Below are 14,908 nucleotides of genomic sequence, written 5' to 3' on the forward strand. Positions count from 1 at the left end.
CAGCAGCTAACGGTGGAATCCACACCATCACTGAAACCACCAGGTAGTCTCTGTACCCCCAAATTCTACAAATACACACAAATCTGAGGGACATTTGAAAACCATATGTACACATCCATTAATGTTGGTCCCCAGCTGGGACTCGTGGTTCCTACAATCAATTCAGGTCATTACCAACACATTTTGTGTTTTGGTTAAGGATCAGAGGAAGTGGGAGCAGGGGGTATCTCGAGACGTCACCACAGCACCCTGTACACGAGGTGGCCACAGCCTGGCATGTGTCCCACACACTGTCCTGATTTAGAGGGGGCACATGGAAAGGAGAGGACAAGGGAGATGGCGTCCAGCTGATCTAGTCACATAATAACAACTTCAAAACTGATTAACAGGCTGGGCAGGGTTGTGCAAGCCTAATATCCCAGCACTCTGAAGGCAGGGGCAGGCAAGATCTCTGTGAATTCATGGCTGGGCCAGCCTCATCTACACATCAAGTTCCGGGATAGTCAAGAATACATACAGACCCTGTCTTTAAAAAAAAAAAAGCAGCCAAACAAACTGGCTAAGGACAGCCAACCACCCTTGCACAGAAGCAGTGTTCCAAAGCTCTGAGCCGGGCTCAGTCTCTCACCCCTCACTACGGGTGCAGAGGACTAAAATAAGATTTACTTGAGGTTAAAATAATTCCCACTCGAAAAGCTATCTCATACGTGAACAACAACACAGAGTGATACAGAAAACAAAACATCCATTTTCACGATCTGTACACTGTTGTTGTTTTTTTTTCTTTACCAGAGCTGACTTTTAGTGCCAACTTCCATCTATCTCAACAAGGAAAACCTGCATGTCAGTGTAAGCCAGGAGTTCCTCAGCAGTCAGGAAGGTTGGCAGTGGCAGCCTGAAGCTCAGATAGTATTCCAGCCCAGCGGGGATTGATCAGAAAACACACTTCAGGTGCCTGGAGCACCCAAGCCTGCCGACTGTCCGTGGAAACACTGCCACACAGGCAGTCACACAACCCAAGCGACAGAGATCGGGAGAAACAAGCGACAGGCTGTCAGAAGCAAGGACCTGCCACAAGCCAGGAAGCTGGCGCTGAACTTTAGGTAGCCTAGCCTGGCCTTGAACTCCATCCTCCTGTCTCTCCCCGGGGGCTGGGATTACCAGCAATGCACTACTCTGCCAATTACACATATATTCTTGGGAGGAAAAGGAGGAATGGAAGGAGACGGGTGGTTTGAGTGATTAAAAAGCGATGATGTAAAGACCGGCTAAGCGAACGTGTTAACGGATGGATAAACTCAGGGAAGGTGAGGTGTTCACTCAACACTGTACCCGTGTACCTACTGGGCGCTAGTCACACAGGCAGCACCATGGGGCCAGCCAACAGGCAGCGGCCGGCAAGGCATGGGAACCCTAGTCCCAGCTGCTGGTGGACTCTGTTGGAAAGGGACTTGGTGAGCCAGATGTTCTGAACCTTGTGAAACCACACCAGAACATTTAGCACATTAACTGTGAGGCCCAGAAACTGACAATGGAGGAGCAGCATGTGAGAAACCGAAAGGACCCAAGAAGGCTTCAGCAAGAGTTGAAGGGGCTGTCCAGCTTCCTGGGTTCAAGACACCAGAGTGCCTCTGCTCTAGAACGCATCTCTGTTCCTATGTGGACTAATCTCAGAGGCTAGGCTAGTGCAGGAGGAAGTCAGTGAAAAGCTGAACAATCTCCCACTTGCAAGGCCTGGAAGCCCAAAGCTACCTCTGGTTTATGGGAGGGCAGTGAGCCGCTGAGGTCCTGGTCACTGCCTTGGCCTGCGGCAACTTTAATCCCAAATCTATCAACACAGACATCCTGAGGCGGGGCCCTTGCTCAGCACCCCACAGTGAATGAGAGGCAGAACCAGGCCTGAAGCTAAGTGAATTTGTACCTCCCACCCAGGCAGAGCAGGAAGCAGAGTCACTAGTTAGCTGTCCTCTAGGAAGTGCTTTTGAGGAACACAATCCCAGTTCCAGACTTAGGTGTTGGTCCCGCAGCAACTGAGGAACCCAAATTTCCTTTTGCTGTAAGAAAGCTACCTGGAAAGCCAGGAGAATACAGGCTTGAAAAAAGACACCTCCCTACCCCCACGGCACAGGAAACTTCCAAGAAGAGGCCGGCAGGTCACTCCCTGCATCCCCAGGCTAGTAGAAAGGAGATGGGTATCTGCTACCTCCACTTCCCGGTCGGTTGGTGGGTCATCTGCTCCGCGAGGGTCACATGCTCTCTGGGGGTGGACACAGAAGACCCAGATGCCTAGCATGCCACACACATTCCTTCCAGTTGCAAAACGGAAGGTTCTGGAGGAGCCAGAAGCTCCCACCACACTCTTCTGGGGCCTTACTGGAGGAGCGTCTCACTCCAGCACACTCCTTTCAAAATCTTAGCGCACACACAGACATAAATGCACACGCCCAAATCAACTTTCTCCCAATGGGGCAGCTATTCCACGTACTTCAGAAATGTCTGAACAAGGTAAGGGAAAAATTACCAGAGATGCTTGTCTCCGGTTAAAATGTTAAATTGAACATGGTGGTACATACCTGTAATCCCAGGATCTTGAGTTCAAGGGCAGCCTGACTAGAAACCCAGAAAAACAGCGGAGGGGAGGGAGTCAGTGTAGAGCTTGCCTGGCTGGCAGCACTGAGTTCTGAGCTGGAAGTCCAGCACCACACGAAGCTAGCATGGTGAACCAGACATGGTGACTCATGCCTGAAATCCCAGCATGAAGGACATAAGATGCCGGAGGAACAGAAATCCAAGACCATGTACACACACACCACACCACACCACACACCCACCCACACACCACACACCCACCCACACCACACCACACCCACACACATGGCCAGACCTGGTGGTACATGCCTGAAATCCCAGCACAGAATCAGTGGAAGCAGGTGGGAGATAGGCTTGGTCATCTACACACAGTGACTTTGAGACAATCCTAGGTTACTATGTGTACTGCATGTATACAGACATATCATATAGAGCCACATTGTGAAAATGCTTTTGTATTACCTTGTAGTGGCTTTATCTATCATTATGGTTATTTTAAAACAACAATAAAAATTGAAATGTCTTCCCAGCTTTAGTGTTTGTCCTATCATACGGGGGTGGGGACGTGGCTTTAACTTACAAAGTCCTCCTGTTTCCATGTGCTGGTTAGTTTTATGTCAACTTGACACACACTAGAATTATCTGAAAGGACGGAACCTCAGCTGAGAAAATCCTCCATAATATCTAGCAGTAGGGTATTTTTTTAAATTAGTAACTGACGTGGGAGGGCCCAGCCCGTTGTGGGTGGGGCCATCCCTGGGCTGGGTCTGTAGATTCTGAGCCAGCCACAGGGAGCCAGCAAGCAGCACTCCGTGGCCTCTACATCAGCTCCTGCCTCCAGGCTCCTGCCTGACTTCCTTCAGTGGGCGACAATGTGGAAGTATAAGCCAAATAACTCCCTTCCACCCCAGCTTGCTTTTCCTCACAGCAGGAGTCACCCTAAGATAATCAGCTCCCCAAATGCTGGGACTTTGGGTTTGGGTCAACACATGCAACCAGCCTTTTTTTTTTTTTCTAAAACAAGGTCTTACTTTGTTGCCTAAGCTGGCCTAAAATCTGCTATGTAGCCAAGCCTGGCCTTGATTTGGGGCTAATCCTTCTGCCTTGGCCTCTTCATGACCATGACCTCTTCACCACCATGAACAAATATTTTATTTGAGATTGGGTTTAACTCTATCTCCCAAATGCTGAGACAAAGATTACAGGTATGGCCAACACACGCAGCTGCAAATGTTTTTATTATATTTATATTCATGTGTATATGTGGGGGTCAGAGGTCAACTTATAGGATCTGGTTCTCTCCTTCCACCACGTGGGTCCCAGAAATAGAACTCAGATGGTCAAGCTTGATAGCAAAAATACCTTTAAGCACTGAGCCAGCAGCAAATTCTTTTGTTTGATTTGTTTTTCGAGACAGGGTTTCTTAGTGTATCCTCTGACTGTCCTGGAACTCACTCTGTAGAGCAGGCTGACCTTGAACTCACAGAGATCCACCTGCCTCTCCCTCCTGAGTGCTGGGATTAAAGGCGTGTGCCACCACCACCTAGGCATCAGCAAACTGTTGACACAGACCCATGAGATATTTTTTTTTTCTTTCAGAGAGAGAGAATTAACCAAAGCTACTACTAGAAGGGGGAAAATGCACCTAGGAAGTAACTTTATCAGTGTTCATCCAGATTAACATAACAATCTTTCCTATCACACTCATGTTCTAAAGACCTGGGACTAGACCTTTCTATCACTCACAGGGCCTCAAACACTTGAAACATCTGAGCCCTAAACAGGTCAACAAAGCAAAGGTCAAAGCAGAGAACCGGCCGGAGGGAGGCGGACATGCAAGGATGCACGCACACATGTGCACAGTCTCACACACACACACACACACACACACACACACACACACACACACACACACACACACACGCCTGCTCTCACTTCAGTCCGTCCTCTGTTGAGTATCCAAAGAGCTCTGGCCGTGAAGATGCTGGTGTGGAGAGCCCCAGGAGCCTGTTAATCACAAACTATAGAAAAAGCTGAGCAGAACCCATAAGAGAAAAAAACCAAATGTGCCCCGACTCAGAGCCCTTTGGTCACTGCTGCTCTGTACGCCATACAAAGCCAGGAAGACAAGGTCTACGTTCCCTAAACAGAAGACTGCCAATCTTAACTTGGCAGAAAGAGATGGGCATTAAATTATGTGTAGAATTCAAATCAGTTGTTCACTATAAGGCTACCCAATTAATAGAAACACACCTCAAAGTTCACTGGGGATATCTCAACTATGAAATTTTAAAAGGCCATAAAGCAGCTGGAGGGAAATATGCCGAAATGCTAATTACCTCCAATTAACAGGGTTATGGATGATTCTTCAGATTTTTCCTCTACTTTCCAAATATCCTATAGTGAGTATGAAACTCTTTGATACAAAAAGTTAATGTTTGGGAGTTGTTCTGTTTTTTGTTTTTGAGACAGGCTCTCACTACATAGCCCCGGCTGGCCTGGAACTATGCTGACCAGGTTGACTGGAACTCACAGAGATCTGCCTCCCTCTGCCTCCCCAGTGCTGGATCAAAGGTGAGCGTCACCTGTCCTCGCTACATTATTCAGAATGAGCTAAATTTCTGAGGAGGAGCAGGTCTGTGGATGCAGAGTAGGGCAGACCTCAGCCAGTCATTCACAGGGCTGGCCGCTAAATAAGGGAATTAACAGTCTAGCAGAGACATCAGCCTGTGGCCCATGGGTCACAAAAGAAAGTCTGCAAACTCGAGACATGGGAATTTTTTTTTCTTTTTCTAACTTGACTGTGCCTATCTTCATCATGAACTTCATAAATGTTAGTATCATGTCACAATCTCAAAAGGCTGGACATGCCCGGATGAAGGCAGCAGTTCCCTGGGGTGAAAACATCCTATTGCTGGTGTCTTGGGAGAGCGATGGACTGTGAGACGTGGTCTCTTTGGAGTTCCCAGGGAGCTGAGGAAGCTGGATGGGAGCTAAGCAGGAAAGGAGCCGAGGAAGGCTGGCCAGGTGGAGGTGAGCAAGGAAGGAGGGAACTATTCAGGAATCCGACCAGGGACACGGTCTGAAGCAGATGGACGATGACAAGCAGGGACACCTCGTGTGGCAATTCCTCCGCCCTCGAAGTCCCCAGGTTCCAGAAGAACCGTGTTCCAGGGCTGCCAGGGGGTGGACGGAGCGGCACAGTACCCACACTTTGAGTTCTCTGAAGTCTGCCAGAAAAGGACAAATGAGACCCTGTCTCCCGCCCGTCACACAGGACAAGCGGCAGGACCAGAAGTGGGAAGAACTTGGGGCTTTGTGAAACTTACAAAGTTCAATCCCAGGCAGCTATTCTGGATTCTGCACCATTAAATCAGAAACCGCCATGAGGGTTGCCAGCAGGCTACAGTGCAGGTCAGGGGCTGACCCAAGCTGTCCTTACCTCAGGCCAACCAGACATAAATCCTCCTCACCTCAAGGTCTGTTTCCACATGTCAGGCTCTACACTCACTACCAGATGAATTACCCTGAGAGCAGGAAGTGACAGGAACCCAGTTTCTTGTGAATGAGGCTTGATAGTCCCTCACACACACAGGGCAAAGCAGTGACTCTGCTCCAACCATGCCAAAGATGACATGACTAAAACAAACTCAAGGACGTGGAAGGCTTAATGAAAACTGAAAGCTGCCACACTGTGAGACCTGGCCTCATGACAGCTTTCTGCTACAAGTCAGACCACTTTTAAAGGACAGCTAGGTCAGTGTTTGCGAAGCGGGTTCCACATTCCAAGGGGTTTGTTTACACACGACCCTCACACCAATCTCAAAAGGGTCACCCTCTGGACCTCACTTGGGAGGATGTGACAGGGACTAGGAATTAAGGAGGGTTGGATGGACTCCCAGGTCAGCACTCACTCCAGTCTTCTGAGGAGGCTGAACTGAAGCCTGGTGGTCACTTCCCCTAATCCCATAGGTTCATATGCCTCAACCTGTCAACCAGCCAGAGGAGCCCTCAGATGACCAAAGGAGGGACTGGACTGGTGAGTCTGCCCTTAAGAAAATGAAATCTGGCCAGATATGGTGGTACATGCCTTTAGTCCTAGCAGCTGGGAGGCAGAGGCAGGGGGATCTCTTTGAGTTCAAGGCCAGCCAGAGCTACCCAGTCAAGACCCTGACTCAAAAAAGAAAACAGAATTTGGGCTGGCAGAATGGCCCAACAGTTAAAGGTCAGAGGTCTCAAATTCCACGGAACTAGTTATAGATAGTCGTGCAATGCGACGTGGGTACTAAGAACCAAACCTGGGTCCTCCATGAGGGCCACTGTCACTCTTAGCCGCCGGGCCATCTCTTCACCCCTTTAGAACACCCACCATTGAATACCCAGACAGCTGCTAACCTGCCAAAGACTTAATTCCTTCTGTGAAAGTGAACACACCCACCTCACCTCTGAACTGTGCAAAGTATAACCAGTTTAAAGGGCATGGTGGGTGTGCGTAACAGAGCTCTGTGGAGTTCGAGGATAGTCCAGTCTATAGTGAGTCAGAGGCCAGCCAGGAATACATAAGTGAGACCCCGTCTCACTAAACAAACAAATGAGGAAGTAAGTGCCTGCCCTACAGCACTCAATACGATGTCTTCAACAGTTTAAGGCCAGTGAGATGGTTCAGTGGGTAAAGATGCTTAGCATCCAAACTGAGTTCAATGCAAAGGGCCCTCATGATGAAGAGAGAGGACCAATTCCTTGAAAGTTGCCCTGACCTCCACACATGCACCATGGCACTCAGGCACCTGCAGACAGACAGACACACACACACACACACACACACACACACACACACACACACACACACACACACACTAAAAATTTTAAAGTAATCTTAATGTTTTTTGAGACAATCTCACTAGCCCAGTTGTCCTTAAATTCACGATTCTCTTGCGTCCAATTCCCTAGCACTGATTTAAAAAGCATGTGCCATACTTTACAGCCTTTAGTGATAATTTTTTGAGTTTTTTTATTTTTGGTTATTTTCTTTTTTCTTAAAAGAACTGCAAAGTTAAAACAAACGTCTTCAAGTTTTACAAACTTTATTTTCTTTCAACTGAAAGAAACCAGCGGAGGGAAATGAAATCAAGTGTCTTCCCCGCGGACTGGAAGCCTGTTCCCATGCCATCTGCCCTCCTGGGGTTTGTCTCTGGGTTCACATGTCGGCGGAGCCTCGGCGCTCTCAGAGCCGGCACTCTCGGCAGCAGTGTCCTACCCATGGGATCTGCAGGACATGTTTGCAATTTGTTTCTATTTTTAGACACATCTGCAAATGCACTTTGAGAAACACCAGTCCTCAGAAAACCAGAGCCCCTGTGTTTTCCTAGAGCTCTAAGAGTCACTGCCTGCCTTCTGTAGTCAGCACACAATCTCATCTTCCAGCAGACACCCGGCTCAGCCACACACCCCTGCTCACCGGCCCATGCCTGGGGCCACTGTCTAACTAGATGGTCCCTGAGCTTTCTGCATCCACCTGAATGTCTTATCTTCCTCTCTAACAGGTTCTACTTAGGGCCTCTTTAGCCTCAGGAGAACTCTCCCAGATCTGGCATCCAGAAACAGGCTCACGGAGGGAGGACAGCATGCTCCCGCATCCACTTTCGAGCTGGACAAAGGGGCCTCCCTTTCCTAAGAGACAGAAGCGGAGTCTTCTTTGTGTTGCCCACTTTCTCAAGTGTCCTGTCTTGGGAGCACATGAGCTAATTAGTGTTCTGGGCACAGCCTGCTGCTCCAGGCAAGCTTTGGTCCGGCGCTTTGCTAGCGCCAGGCTCAAAGCAACAGCCTTTGCATTCGAGCACCTTATGCAGCTGTCTTCACGATCCCTGACAAACGAAAATCGGATGGGCAAAGGAGAAAGGGCCATTAGCGAAAAACAAAAAACCTAAGAGTGTGGCCAGATCGGGAATCTGGGTCAGGAGTTCAAGACCAGCCTGGCTACAGACTGAAACTGTCTCACGAGCCTTCCCCTCAAATTTCAGAGCACTGACTTTAAATGCATTTCAAGAAAAGTCTCCGCTGGTGGCATGGGGTGGTTGGTGGAACACTGACTATAATCCCAGCACCGAGTAAGCAGAGGCAGGAGAATCACGGGTTCTAGTACAGCCTGGCCTACATAGAAAGACCCTGAAAAGAGGACCTGGACTCTGGAGCACAGACCTGTACATCTGTGCTACATGACAAGAATCTGTCTCAACTCTATCCTCCAAATAAAAAACAAACCTTAGTTTTAAAACAAGTTTGTAGAAGTCTGCTTTTCAGACAATTCTACCTAACATGCCATACACAAAGCACCACTCCAGAAAAAAACAGTATCCTGCTCAACATACTAGAAACGGAATGCTAAAATGCAGCTCTCGGCTGGACTTGTGTACACCTTGCTCCAGAACTCACAAGTTTTGGGCAGAGATGATGTTCAGAGATATACTGGAGTCTCGAGTAGGGGAGGAAGGCACCTGTCAACTCTGGAAAGGAAAAAGGCTGAAAGCAAGGTTGTGTTCACAAAATAAAAAAATATTCATTTCTAGCCAGGTGGTGGTGGTGGTGTCGGCGGCGGCGGCTCACGCCTTTAATCCCAGCACTCAAGAGGCACAGGCAAGCAGATCTCTGTGAGTTCAGGGCCAGCCTGGTCTGCAAAGCGAGTTCTAAGACAGCCAGGGCTACACAAAGAAACCCTGTCTCAAAAAAAAAAAAAAAAAAAAAAAAATTCTTCTCTGCACACTTGGGGTGGGAGTGGGGGAAATATCATCTAGGATAGGAGAAATGGCTGAGTAAGTAAAGGTGCTTGCCACCAAACCTGATGGCCTCAGTTCACTGTCCAGAACCCACGTGCATGTGTGCACATACATGTGTATTAATTTTTTTTTTTATGATCCAGAAGTGAAGGTGGCTCGCTCCTATAATCCTAACATTTGGAAGGCTGAGGTGGATCATGAGTTCAAGGTCATATTTGGCCTTATAGTGAGTTCAAGGCCAGCTTGGACTACCTGAAACCCTGTCTCAAAAAACAAAAACAAAGAACTCAAACAGGTGTGTGTGTTAGCATGCTTCCAAACCCCAGCACTCAGGAAGCCCTGCTAGGGGAAACTGCCCCAAGTGCTGGGCAGTTGGTTTATACAGCAAGTTCCAGGCCAGCCAAGGGCGAGAAAAGACAGCATGAATACATCTCACTAAACACCACAGAAAAGTTCAACGACTCCAAAAATTAATTTTTCTGGTAACTCCAATTATGGTGGTAATATGTATGTATATAGTTTGATTAGCGTGGCATTCGTCTCCCTTATCAAAAAGAGCCACACAAATAAATAAATAAACAAACAAACAAACAAACAAACAAACCAATTACTATTCCCCATACAAATTATTGCTGGCTGGCTACCAACCTTGACATATTTGAAATGTTGGTGCCAATATAATTCACGAAAGCATGTTGTTCCCTTCCTGTCACACCACGGATTTTCTAGGCAATTCTAAAAAAATCAATAGATGGGACACTCCTACAAGATCTTAAATTTTCACCCAATCAAACTTCTGTCAGGGTTGAGTCCACTTTTCCTCTTCCTAAGAAACACTCTGCCAAGCACCCTTCTTCAGTGCCAAAAGGTTCCCAGGTAGATAATGTGCCATCTCTAACAGACTGGTGGAATCTGCCCTTCTGTTCAGGGTCCTAACTGCTTTTCTTCTTCTTGCCTGTGCAGAGAAAAGAACACTAAGCTTTCCTGCTAAGTAACTTCCATAAGACGGCATCGCTGACGTGGGCATGGTAGTGCACCATGAACATGGACCCCAGCACTAGGAAGGCAGGGGAACACCTGGCATGGTGGCCCACACCTTTAATCCCAGCATGGGGGGTAGAGGTGACACCTACCCACCAGACAGGTATATCCCTGAGTTCGAGGCCAGCCTGGGCTACAGAGAAACCTTGTCTCCAAAGACAGACAAAACAAAACAAAAAGGCAGACCGGGTACCCCAGTCTGGGATACATAGTGAGACCCTGTCTCAGACAATAACAAAAGCTGGGCAGTGGTGCTGCATGCTTTTTATCCACCACTTGGGAAGAGGCAGGTAGATCTCTGAGTTCAAGGCCAGCCTGGTCTACAGAGCAGTTCAAGGACAAGCAGAGCTCCAAGGCACTGTTTCAAAAACACCAAACAACAAAAAGGTGGAATACACCTTTAATCCTAGCTTTTTGGAGTTCTAGGCAGGTGAATCTCCATCAGTTCAAGGCCAGCCTGGTTAAATATCAAAGTTCCAGGCCTGTCAAAGCTACATAGTGAGACCCTGTCTTTAAAACACTAACAGTTGAAAAAAAAAAAAAACACAAAACCCATCTCTGGTAAAGCCCATATGGTTGACAGGCACTTTGATATAAGATTTTTCTTTCTTTCTTTCTTGTTTAGATTTGTTGACGGGAACCTTTACTTGCCGAGCCATTTAACTGGCCTGTAACAGATTTTTTTAAAGCTCTGCAGCTATTTGTTGATTTCAATGCTCAGGAACACATCAGCTTCCCAACTAGCAGGAACTCGGAGCTCTGACCCCATCTTTTCCCCACCCCGATTTCAAGAGAAGTCCTCCGTTCATTTCCACATTTAATGATCGCCTGCCAAGTCCTACTGAGTCCTGAATTGGTCTGATATAAACGGGAATATAAAGGTTTGAATCCCCCCCCCACACACACACACACACACACGAAATACAGGGTTTTTCTATTTAACAGTACTGGCTGCCCTGAAACTCGATTTGTAGACCAGGCTAGCCTCAAACTCACAGAGATCCATGCACCCGCCTCTGCCTCCTGAGTGCTGGAATCAAACGCGTGCACCACCACCGGGTAGTAGTTAGATCTAATTTGTAATATAATGATTTGGGGGCTGGGGATGTAACTTAGTTGGTAGGGTGATTGCCTAGCATAACTGAAGTCCTAGTTCCCCATGGAGCACCACAAAAATTGGGGGCTGCAGTGTATACTTGTAATCCCAATTTGACTAGTGAAGGAAAATCAGGAGTGCAAGATCACCCAGGACTACATAACAAGTCTGAAGCAGCACGGGCTGTCTCAAAAAGGAAAAATTTCCTGCCCAAATCCTAGTTATTCAAGGAAGCGGAGGTCCTGCGAGTGATAAAACAAAACTGTAAACTAGGGGCTTGGAGAGATGGCTCAGCGTTTCAGAGCACTCGCTGCTCTTGCAGAGGACATGGATTAGGTTCCCAGCACACACGTGGCGGCTCACAACCAGCTGTAACTCCAGTTCCAGGGGGAGAAAGCGCTCCTCTGACCTCCGGGAATACGAGGCATGCGTGTGGTGCGCATACATATACATACAAGCATTCAAAACACATACACGGAAAATAAAACTAAAAAAAAAAAAAAAAAAAAAAAAACAGCAATTATAAATTAAAGGTAGATGGTCACAAAAGAAAAAGGAAAAAGAAAAGAAAACCTGCAGGTATGTAACTGGAACAGGACAACCAAGAATCCTGTCTTACCATCTTGGCCATACCCAGCTTGCCACAAATACTCCACTCGCCTCCGTTTCCTGAAGCCTTTAGCTTTCTGGCACGTCCCTAACCCGTGACGTGTTTTGTAGGAACACATTCAAAAGTTACTTTTCAAAGTGAAGTTTTCTGACTCCCAAACACTTAAGCCTAACTCAGAGCATCTTAGGTTGGCCTCCGCCTCCAAAATTCCCCAAGTGGACCACCTGAGTGATCCAACTTCTACTGCAGTGAAAACTAAAAAAAACAAAACCCAAAAACCCACAGGACTCCGATGCGCCCGCCCGGCACACAGGGCCCGTCCCCGCCCAGCCCCCGGCCCAGGCAGAGCCAAGTCTGCGTGGGAAATCTCGTCCACCGTAGCGGGGAGCAGTGGCGGGGAGCACCGGGCGCCCCGGGGCCGGCTCCAGCGCCCTCCAGGAAGGCCTCGCGCCAGCCGGGGTGCACACCCAGGGCGCCGCGCTGGGCCCGCCTCCAGCCGGGCAGCGGGAACCACGGAGCGCCGTGGAACGGCCCGGGAGGGCGCCGCGCCCCCTAGCGGCGGGGCTCGCCCCACCCCGCGCCCGGCCGCCGGCGGCCTCGCTCCCTCGGCAGCCTCCCCGGGCAGCGAGCGTCCTTCCGAGCGCCGGCTCTCGGGCCTCCCGCTCCCCGCCCCCTGCTCCCTCTGACACGCCGCACGGTGCCCCGCCAAGGGCCGGCCGAGCGCGAGCGCCCCGGCGTCGCGCAGCTTCCCGGGCGGCCCTGGCCGCTCCATCGCGGGGCCCCGGCGGGGGTGGAGAGCCGGCGCGCGGCGCGAGTGGGGCCGGCCTGGCGGCGGCGCGGACCGTTCCACCGCGCGTTTCCCCCCTCGCGCCCTCCCTCGCTCCCTCCCTCCCTCCCTCCCCGGCCGCGGCGCGCGTGCTCCCGGAACGCCATGGAGTCGCGGCGTTCCGAGCGGGCACAAAGGGGCGCGCGGCACAATGGGCGCGGCGAGCCCGTGGGCGCCCCGCTTTCCCCCCCCCGCGCGCCCCCCGCCACGGCCGCCCGGAGGGAGCCGGCCAGCCGCTCGCGGGCGGCCCGCGCCGGCCCGCACTCACCTGGGACGAGAGTTGTTACTTTGCGGAGCGGGCCCGCGCCGAGTTCGGGCGCCACGTGCGGGGGGCGGGCGCGCGGGCCGCAGTGGGGGCCGAGCGCGCAGGGCCTGGCCGGGACGGCCCCGCCGACTGGCTGGGGGCGGCGGGCGGGCGGGCGCCGTGTATTTTCCCCTCTCTTTGTGTGTGTCCGTGCGCTGCGCTCTCGCGTGACGTGACGGGACTCCGTGTGTCATTTCCGCACAAGGACACAGGAGCCCCCGCTGCAGTGGAACCTCAAGCCCTCCGCCCCCACCGCGCCGCCCCTCCCCCTCAGCGGGGCACACGCGGGACCGGCGGCGGCGGCGGCGGCGGCGCTCGGGCGTGAGCGGCCGCGGCGGGGAGCTGGGGCGCGCTGCGGGGCGGGCGCGCTCGGCCTGCACCGTGCGGCTCCACGTGGGCCCGCGCTGGCTTGCCGGGCGAGCACGGCGGCCGGCGCCCACGAGAAAGCGCCCCGCGGCATTCTCGGCTACGTGCTTGCCCGGCCCGAGCGTGGCCCCGATGCTTCTTTCTCTACTTTTTCTCCCTCCTCCCCGGGAGCGGGAGGGGGGGGTGGGGGACGGCACGGCGCCGCGTGTCTTCTCCGCCCGCGCCTCCCCGCATTTGGGGCGCTCGGCGGCCGCGCTGCACTCTGGCGCGGACCTTCCCGCGCCGTGCGGGGCACAAAGACTTCGGGGCGCGCTGCCCCCCCTCCACCATCCCAGATCCGCATGGACTTGGGGGGGAGACGCTGGAAAGCGACCCCGGCTCTGGGGATCGCTCGCCCTGGCCACTCCCCCGGCAGGGTGGCCGCCCTCTCCGGTAAAGCCCAAGTTGTGCGGCTTGGGGCTGCGGAGGGAGCGAAACACGCGCTCGCGGACCCTCACGCCCCAAACTCAGCCCCACGGGGGACGCAGGAAAACTCCGGGCGCCGGCTCGGTGCGCACCGACTGTCTACTCGCTTCCCCGGCTGTAGATTCCAAGTTGATAAACATGAAACCGACCCCTCGCATGTTCCCAACTTTGGGATGGAAGTATGGGGGGGTGAGAAAGAAGCCCAAGTTAACATTTAAACCGTGTGCATACTTTAGGTAAACAACGAGGACGTAGAAAATATTTTTTTATCCTTTCATTTGCCGATGGAAAAAAAATGTATAAAAAGAAAAATGCAAATGATCCCATCTGCTGCCCACAGCTGACTGGCTGCGAGAGAGGACCATGTGGCCCGGGCCGGCACGGTCAGTGAATTGGTAGAATAGATTTTAAAAGGACGCACATGCTGCCTCCCAGCTACCCAGCCGCCGCGAGGGTTGGGATTAACGTGTAGTCAGGGATTACCGTGTCTTCCAGACCACACCAAGTGGGAATTTACTCATTACGCAAGTTCCTCCCCTTCTGGTTTGAAATCTAATGGCACAGAGTTCAGTTATCGAAGACCTTTGAGTAACTGTGGAAGGTTCTGGAGCTGTGTTTGGGTTGCAGACGTGGAGAAGTCAGTGCTAATTGCTATGCAAAATTAGCTAGCAGCCGGGAGCAAGGAGCCCAGCATCCTAGGGGTGCTTTTATAAGAGAATCTATACGTGCTCAGTGTCATTCAAAACAGGATGATGAAAAGAATGGGGCCGAGATAGCAGCTCTTCAAATTCAAAAGGCATGGGTCGCCCTATCTACATTTAAAACGGGGCGGAGGGAG

At 51.2% G+C, this 14,908-nt stretch overlaps 1 protein-coding gene across 2 annotated transcripts in view; it reads right to left on the reverse strand.

Annotated features, from left to right (window-relative positions):
• The window catches only part of Bend3 (BEN domain containing 3), a 38,371-nt gene extending 24,639 nt beyond the window's left edge, over positions 1–13,732 (reverse strand). The window contains exon 1 of one of the 2 annotated variants that reach the window (XM_076552367.1): positions 13,204–13,732. The gene's annotated coding sequence lies outside the window, so the exon portion shown is untranslated. Of the gene's footprint in view, positions 1–12,118; positions 12,757–13,203 lie in introns of those variants that run through there. The other variant, XM_042262002.2, reaches the window with a different exon arrangement.
• Positions 13,733–14,908: the final 1,176 nt, after the last annotated feature.

This window comes from Peromyscus maniculatus, chromosome 16, assembly GCF_049852395.1.
Source record: "Peromyscus maniculatus bairdii isolate BWxNUB_F1_BW_parent chromosome 16, HU_Pman_BW_mat_3.1, whole genome shotgun sequence".
Lineage (NCBI taxonomy): Eukaryota > Metazoa > Chordata > Mammalia > Rodentia > Cricetidae > Peromyscus > Peromyscus maniculatus.